Source organism: Oryctolagus cuniculus, chromosome 5 (assembly GCF_051225735.1).
Source record: "Oryctolagus cuniculus isolate XC-2025 breed Fujian yellow rabbit chromosome 5, ASM5122573v1, whole genome shotgun sequence".
Classification (NCBI taxonomy): Eukaryota; Metazoa; Chordata; class Mammalia; order Lagomorpha; family Leporidae; genus Oryctolagus; species Oryctolagus cuniculus.
Window position 1 is genome coordinate 87,796,498 of NC_142871.1, and position 7,995 is coordinate 87,804,492.

Here is a 7,995-nt window from a genome sequence, read left to right on the forward strand (position 1 = left end):
GGTATAGATTTCTTGACCTCATGTATTTGCTTATGGTCATTGTTTGAATTCCTTTTCAGATATTTCACCAATCTCTTTTTCTTCACATTCTATTATTGAAGTGCTATTATCTTCCTTTTGGGTAGCCATATTGTCTTCCTTGTTCCTGTTTCTTATATTTCTAATTTGTTAGGCATTTATTGAAATGCTTGTTAGTTTTCCCCACCTCTGAACACTTTTATCTTTTAAATATATCTCTATCTGGAGTGCCTGCTTCTTCCATGGATATCTAGAGGTGTGTGCTAGGTGGGGACATGGAGATTTGGCCAGTGCTCATGGGTGGGGGAAGACTCCGAGTGACACACATGTTGGGTGTGGTAGTTCTCCTACATTCTTGGCAGAGGGGATGGGTATGATCATGTTGGCTGGCATGACCACAGATTTGCTGCCTCTCTGCCAAGGTGAATCAACTGCCCAAGGGAGCCCATATTTTAATCTAACCCATTGATTTATACTACTAATGTGAATATATTCCTTATATTTGTTTAATATTTACTCCTTATCAGATATATGATAAGCAAATAGTTTCTCCTATTTCATAGGTTGCCTTTTCAGTTTGTTAATTCTTTGCTTTTGCAGAATATTTTTACTTTGATATAGTTCTACTTCTTTGGCTTTTGTTATCTGTGATATTGTGGTCATATCTAAAAAATCATCTCTAGGATCAACACCAAGGAATTTCCTTTTTATTTTCTTCTAGGAATTTTACAATTTTAGATATTACATTTAAGTCTCAATCTATATTGAGTCATTTTTTGTGTATTTGTGTAAATAAAGGCCCAGCTTCATTTTCTTGCTTGAAAATATCCAGCTTTTTGTACTTACATGTTCATTGTAGCACTATTCAGAATAGTAAATATGTGGAATCAACATAAGTGTCTATCAGTGAATGAATGGCAAAAAATACTTCCTGTATATTTGTATAAATATTATTTTTATTTTTATATGTATCATGTATATGCACATACAACAGAATATTATTCAGTCAAGAAAAGAAGAAAATCTTGCCATTGTGACAACAGAGATTAAGCCAGATACAGAAAGATAAATATTATGTGATGTCACTTACTTGTGGAATCTAAAACAATTCAAACATCAAAGCAAATAAGAAGGAGGATAGGCAATAGAGGAGATGGGGAGATTTTAGTCAAAGGTAAAAAAGTTTCAGTTATGCAGAATGAGAAGTTCTGGGGAGTTAGTGGACAGCAAGATGACTATACTTTTTTGTTTGCTAATTATATCAACAAATCTGACAAAATGGAATTATTTTGTCAAGGCTTGGGGATGAGGGCAGAAAAAGGGGATCAGGAGTGAAGTTATTCTTAATCTACAATCTTTTTTTCTAAGCGATTTAGCAGGATCCTATGTTACTATATTGTCCTCTGACCTAAATACCTAGGTTTTCAGTTTGCCATCCTCCTGCTATGTCTTTCACCTCTGGAATATCTCAATCTTCAGTTGGATTTATCCTCTACTCACACCTCCATCTTCCTGTGAAATCTTCTGTAGTATTCTTTATCTGTTTTTTAATTGTGTTTTCAATGGAGAAATACATCATCTGTTTAGAAAATATCTCTTGAGAAATACAAGGAGTTCAGATACTATAAAACAAAGCAAACCCAATCATGAGACACTACATACATCATGCGAAAGCAACCGTCTGATCTCCAGGTTATGAAAACTAGAATTAAAAAGTCACTACAGAGAAAATGTCCAAGTTTCCAGCTTGGCAAAACTTGGATGCAGTTATATGAAATGTTAATAAACTGAATTTTTTCCCCAATGTGTAAACAAAATGACGAGACTAAATCTGCACCTGGCAATTTCAATCTAATTGTAAAGCTACACAAAACCCACAGATACCTTGTACACTTCACCTGTTAGGATGACCATCTTTTTTCTGTAGGTGGTGGAAGAAAAGGCAAGGGAACTGTGCAGATCAAAGAGGTAGGAAGCAGAAATATTATATACTAGACATAAAGTCATATTGAAAAGAAAGCTTCAATTAATGTATAGCCTAAGGAGGAAAAGACTACACTCAGCTTTGGAAAATTAATTTAGAAGGTTAAGGGAAGAGTTTAATTAATTGCAATTTAACATGAAAAAACACACATTTGATAGAATGGAGCACAATGGAAGATTCATAAAGCATGCTCATCAGGTTTGCTTTGTCCAGTTAAAGATTAAGTTTAAGTGCTCACACTTTGTAAAGACAGATCTTCTGCCTAATCATGGAAATTGTTTTCTTTAAAGATAGGAATTCCTAATCTTTTGATAGACTAAAAAAATATAAAAGGAAAGCTGACTAGATGTCAAGTACTTGCTAGAAATGATTTTTAAAATGTTTCTGTATGTAAAATGCACCGACAAATTTTGGTAAACAATTAAAAATAAAAGTCAGTTTAAAAATCTTGGAGAAAATGCCTTTTTGCCTACATGTTTAAAATTGAAAGTCAATTTACTATAGACAGGAGTGTACAAAATTTTTCTTTATTTAGAAATCAAATGACCATCCAAGATAGATATCATGTTTCACAGGCATTATTTTTACTCACTCTAAAGGTTTCAGCCATGGGACCAAAATGTTCTCTGTCATATAGCTACAGCATCTTACTGGTTTCACATCATGGATTAAAAAAAAATACTGGCAATTTTTTTCTATGAAGTAATTCCTACCTTGTGCAAAAGGAAAATAAGAAAAAGAGATAAGGAGTATAAGAAAATTTTCTTGTTTTTGTTTTGAATAAAACAGATTGAAGGCAAAAGAATACAGAACTTCGATAAGCTTGAAGAAAAATACTTGCTGTTTGTTGATTTGTATTCACTATAAAACAATTCTATAAATAAAACCAGTATATCATTTCTTAATCACAACCCCATCAAAACCAAGTATGTATTAATTATTGTTTCAATGTCAAATGTAAACCCTAGAGTTGCCATTTCACCTTCTGGGGTACAGCTACCTCTTAGAGAGACGAAGCTAGACCTGCTCACATCCTCTCTCTGAAGTGTGATGGCACACCACCGCACACTAGTATCCAACTGGAAGCTAATGGCAAAGGAGATTCTTCAGGAAAAAAAGGAATCCATCAAGCTGAGAATCTAAAATTAGTTCTAGTGTCTAATAAAAAAATACATAAAAGTGCATCATCAGAATCAGCAATTCTTATGCCAGGTTGCATTGCAAATTTTCCAAACAATGCATCAAACATAAACTCAATTCAGATGTCAATATGCATACAAATATAGTATGAGGTGTTTTTTTTTAAAGGCAGTAATTTTTGAAATAGTTAATGCAACTGTTGCTAACACAACAATAATAGTACTTCTGGCTTTACATACTCACCTGGACTTCTGATCAAGTGCTGATTAGCCCAGTAAGGGAGGTCACCAAAAAAAACCTGAATCCATTTTCAGTCATGTCTAGTCTTGTACCCATCATTCTCCTTTTTTAGCATTTGAAGAAAACAGGTTGAGTTCACAGATATTGTTTATGGACCCTCTGAAGCTGTTTTTACTGATTCAATCTCAGTTTATTGAATTCTTGATAACAGGAATAGGATTTGCAGGGAGAGCAGGGATATCTGAAAAGTCTGCACTGGATGTGTTCTGAGAGGCCAACAGAGAAGCTGCTGTCTGAATAGTTTCCAACTGAGATGCACTTGTCTCTGTATCAAGTTGTTCCTTTGCTACAGTTTTATCATGTCCACTCAAAGCAAGACAGTTAGCATCTTCACTTGTTTCACCCTCTTCTATTTTGGTTTTCTTAGGGTTCTCTTCCTTATAGATGTCCTCTTGACTCTGCTATAGGATTACGTACTTTTGTTGCATTTCCTAAAAGTCTAGGTGGTGAGTTTACCAGCCGTATTGAAGAAGCAACTCTGAAGACTGTAGGCTTTGGTGCTGGAGAAATGGCTGGTTGTGTGACAGTTTGAGGAACGCTTTCACTTGATGTACACCCTGAGCTTTCACTGGAATTTATTTATGGCACAGAAACTTCAGTAGGCTGTCTGTTGGTCACAGCGGCTGCTGTCACAGCTGGAGCAGGACTGTTTCTGCCCTGAGAGCTGCCCGAACTGTCAATGGACTGATCTTCATAGCACTAGTGGGAGAAGGCACAGACGTGCTGTTATCACTGTTCATAGAGAAGTCTAGAGAAGTCGAGGCTGCTGTCATTTAGAGCTGTCACCTTGACACCTTCTGCTGAATGCCTTTTCTTTATCTGAAGCACATGATTAGGTGGCAGCTGATGGAGCTGCTTTCTTTTTACATGCATTGCAGCAATTTCATATCCACCTCAGAGGGAAACCTGTTGGAGTGAGGTGGACACTATGGGAAACGGTGGCTTGATCAGCATAGCCCTGACTGTTAATGAACAACTTAATACATTATCCCTCTTAGTAGTTTTTTTATCTGTTCTACTTAATATGACTGGTTTAATTCTGTAATTAATACACAGTTATTCTTAAGTGTTGAAAATTAACTGAAATGTGATCCCTGTTGAACCTGGGAGTGGGAATGGGAGAGGGAAGAGATGTATAATTTGGGACATGCTCAGGCTGACTTGCCCCAAGTGGTGGAGTTGGAAGCATACCAGGGGATTCCAATTCAATCCCATCGAGGTGGCATGTACCAATGCCATCTCACTGTTCCAGGTGATCAGTTTCAGTTCACAGTTGGTCATGGTGGAGGGACTGGGAGTCAAAGGGAGCACATAGACAAGTCTAGTACCTGCTAACGCTAACCAATGGAGTAAATAAAGGGGAGAGTGATCCAACATGGGAAGTGAGATACTCAGCAGACTCATAGAATGGCAGATGTCCTAAATAGCACTCTGGCCTCAGAATCAGCCCTAAAGGCATTCGGATCTGGCTGAAAAGCTCATGAGAGTATTTCAGGCATGGAAAGCCAAGACACTCTGGCAAAAGATCTCTGCGAGTGAGATCCCAGTGGAAAGAACAGGTCATCAAAGAAGGAGGTACCTTTCTCTGAAGGGAGGAGAGAACCTCCACTTTGACTATGACCTTGTCTAAACAAGATAAGAGTTGGAGAACTCAGAGGGCTTCCATAGCCTTGGAAACTCATGACTGGAGCATAGGGAGATTACTGATGCCATAGACAGGAGTGTCAATTGGTAAAGTCAACAACAGGAGTCACTGTGCACTTACTCCTCATGTAGGATCTCTATCCTTAATGTGCTGTACATTGAGATTTAATGCTATAACGAGTACTCAAACAATATATTTCACTTTGTGTTTCTATGGGGGTGCAAACTGTTGAAATCCTTACTTAATGCACACTAAACTGATCCTCTGTAAAAAAAAAAAAAAAAGAAAAGAAACTATCAATTCCCAACTTGACTCTCACTGGGATTAAACATGACAATAGGTCTGCTCTGATTTCATCATCATTTAAAAAAAATCATCTATTATTTTTCACTTTATGTTTCTGTGTGGGAGCAAACTGTTGAAATCCATACTTGATGTATACTAAGCTGATCTTCTGTATATTAAGATAATCAAAAATGAATCTTGATGTGAATGGAAGGGGAGAGGGAGTGGGAAAGGGGAGGGTTGTGGGTGGGAGGGACGGTATGGGGGGGAAGCCATTGTAATCCATAAGTCGTACTTTGGAAATTTATATTCATTAAATAAAAGTTTAAAAAAAAGAATACCAAAAAAAAAATTTCATATCCACCTCAAACATCTTGCTGTTTATTGCTTGCCTATAAACTCAATCAGTAAAAGATGGAATATCATAGGTGAGATCAACACTGAGATTTTCAAAGTTGTTTTTTTAAACACTAACCCAATCACTCAAATCATTCAAAATTCTTCCTTGTCAGGATTTTCTTTGGGTGCTGGAAATAACTGGGGGGGGGGGGGGTAATAACTGGGCCAGGGTAAAAAAATCATTCTTCTCTAAGCTTCCAACCAGGATGTGGATTTTTTTATTCCACCAAACCTACCCATTCTAGGCACTGTTTTTTTGTTGGTGCACTTGCTAGAAGTACAATACAATGCTTCCACTTTTGAAAGAAGTTTGGAGCTTCAAAAAGTTTGGGCCACTCTGACTTACTCAGCAAAATTTCATATGTGGTAGCAAGACCTTGTTTAAATTCCTCAACCGTGACAATCTATGTTGGATTGTACATTGTACATGGAGTTCTGTTGTGGGTATGCTGGTGTAATTATAGGCATAAGATAGTACCTATCACTGGGGTTTACCCTTGGGTCACATACAGGCAAATTAAGATTGTATTCTTCAGGCTGTTTCAATACCACTGGATTTGACCATTCCCATTTAGAAAATACCAAGAAAAACTTATGTACAAGAGTTGATGTTACTGCATTTGGATAAAGCTGGCAAGTTTTTGCTACTAGCATAGCCCAGGAAACACCACCGAGGAAACCTATATATTGGAATAGATGTTGTGGCGTTTGGCCCCCAGTTTGATAGCTCTCAGAGTTAACCTGAAGTTGTCAATGTTTGCTATTAGATGTAAAATTTCATCGGTCACCCTGAAACTGTTAAGACTTGTTATGCATCTTATACCTAAATTTTTAAGCAGACTATTATCTCATAGGTCCAAATCTTCTGGAATAGTTTGCAGTGCAAACAAACAAAATATCAATCTCTATCCCATCAAAACAGAGTTTGATAACTGGAACAACTACTTCTTCAACAGCTCTTAAATATTTTACTTCTTTTTTTTTAACTTTTATTTAATGAATATAAATTTCCAAAGTACAGAATATGGATTACAATGGCTTCCCCCCCATAACGTCCCTCCCACCCACAACCCTCCCCTTTCCCACTCCCTCTCCCTTTCCATTCACATCAAGATTCATTTTCGATTCTCTTTATATACAGAAGATCAGTTTAGCATACATTAAGTAAAGATTTCAACAGTTTGCTCCCACACAGAAACATAAAGTGAAAAATACTGTTTGAGTACTAGTTATAGCATTAAATCTCAATGTACAGCACACTAAGGACAAAGATCCTACATGAGGAGTAAGTGCACAGTGACTCCTGTTGTTGACTTAACAAATTGATACTCTTGTTTATGGCCTCAGTAATCACCCGAGGCTCTTGTCATGAGCTGCCAAGGCTATGGAAGCCCCCTGAGTTCACTGACTCTGATCATATTTAGACAAGGCCATGGTCAAAGTGGAAGTTCTCTCCTCCCTTCAGAGAAAGGTACCTCCTTCTTTGATGACCCGTTCTTTCCACTGGGATCTCACTCGTGGAGATCTTTCATTTAGGTTTGTTTGTTTTGTTTTGTTTTTTTTCCCCAGAGTATCTTGGCTTTCCATGCCTGAAATACTCTCATGGGCTTTTCAGCCGGATCCGCATGCCTTAAGGGCTGATTCTGAGGCCAGAGTGCTGTTTACTTATTTTTGTAATTTCAATTAATCATAGAATGAGGAGAAAAAGCACTTCAATCAACATGTCTTAGTGCAACACACAATACATCAGTATCAGCACAAAGGCATCCTCTCCTGTGCCAGCACTGACCAGTCACCCCCAACTACCCACCCACCCCCAGCACGGCAACCACCGCTGCTGCCCTGGGCATGACCCACTGAGGCGGGAGGGGGGGCCTTGCCTCAGCCCTGGGCCCAACCCCACTCCCGCATCCACTCCCGGTACTTTAAGCACTTCTCCTCCTTCCCCTTCATCCTAAAATGGCACCCAAGCACTTCTAGCATCTGTAACGCATTGGCTGCTATTTATCCTTCAGGTCTATTTTTTTTTTTAATGAAGATTTATTTATTTGAAAGTCAGCATTACAGAGAGTGAGTGAGAGACACATGGAGAAACAGAGATCTTGGTTCATGGTTGGTTCATTCCCCAAATGGCTACAACAGCCAGGGCTGGGCCAGGCTGAAGCCAGGAGCCAAGAGCTTCATTCAGGTCTCCCATGTGAGTGGCAGGGTCCAAGTGCCTGGA

General features: G+C 38.1%; 1 pseudogene; it reads right to left on the bottom strand.

The window, feature by feature from the left end:
- Positions 1-3,567: 3,567 nt before the first annotated feature.
- LOC108177347 (poly(A) polymerase alpha pseudogene) lies at positions 3,568-6,555 on the bottom strand (annotated as a pseudogene).
- Between the last annotated feature and the right edge of the window lie 1,440 nt (positions 6,556-7,995).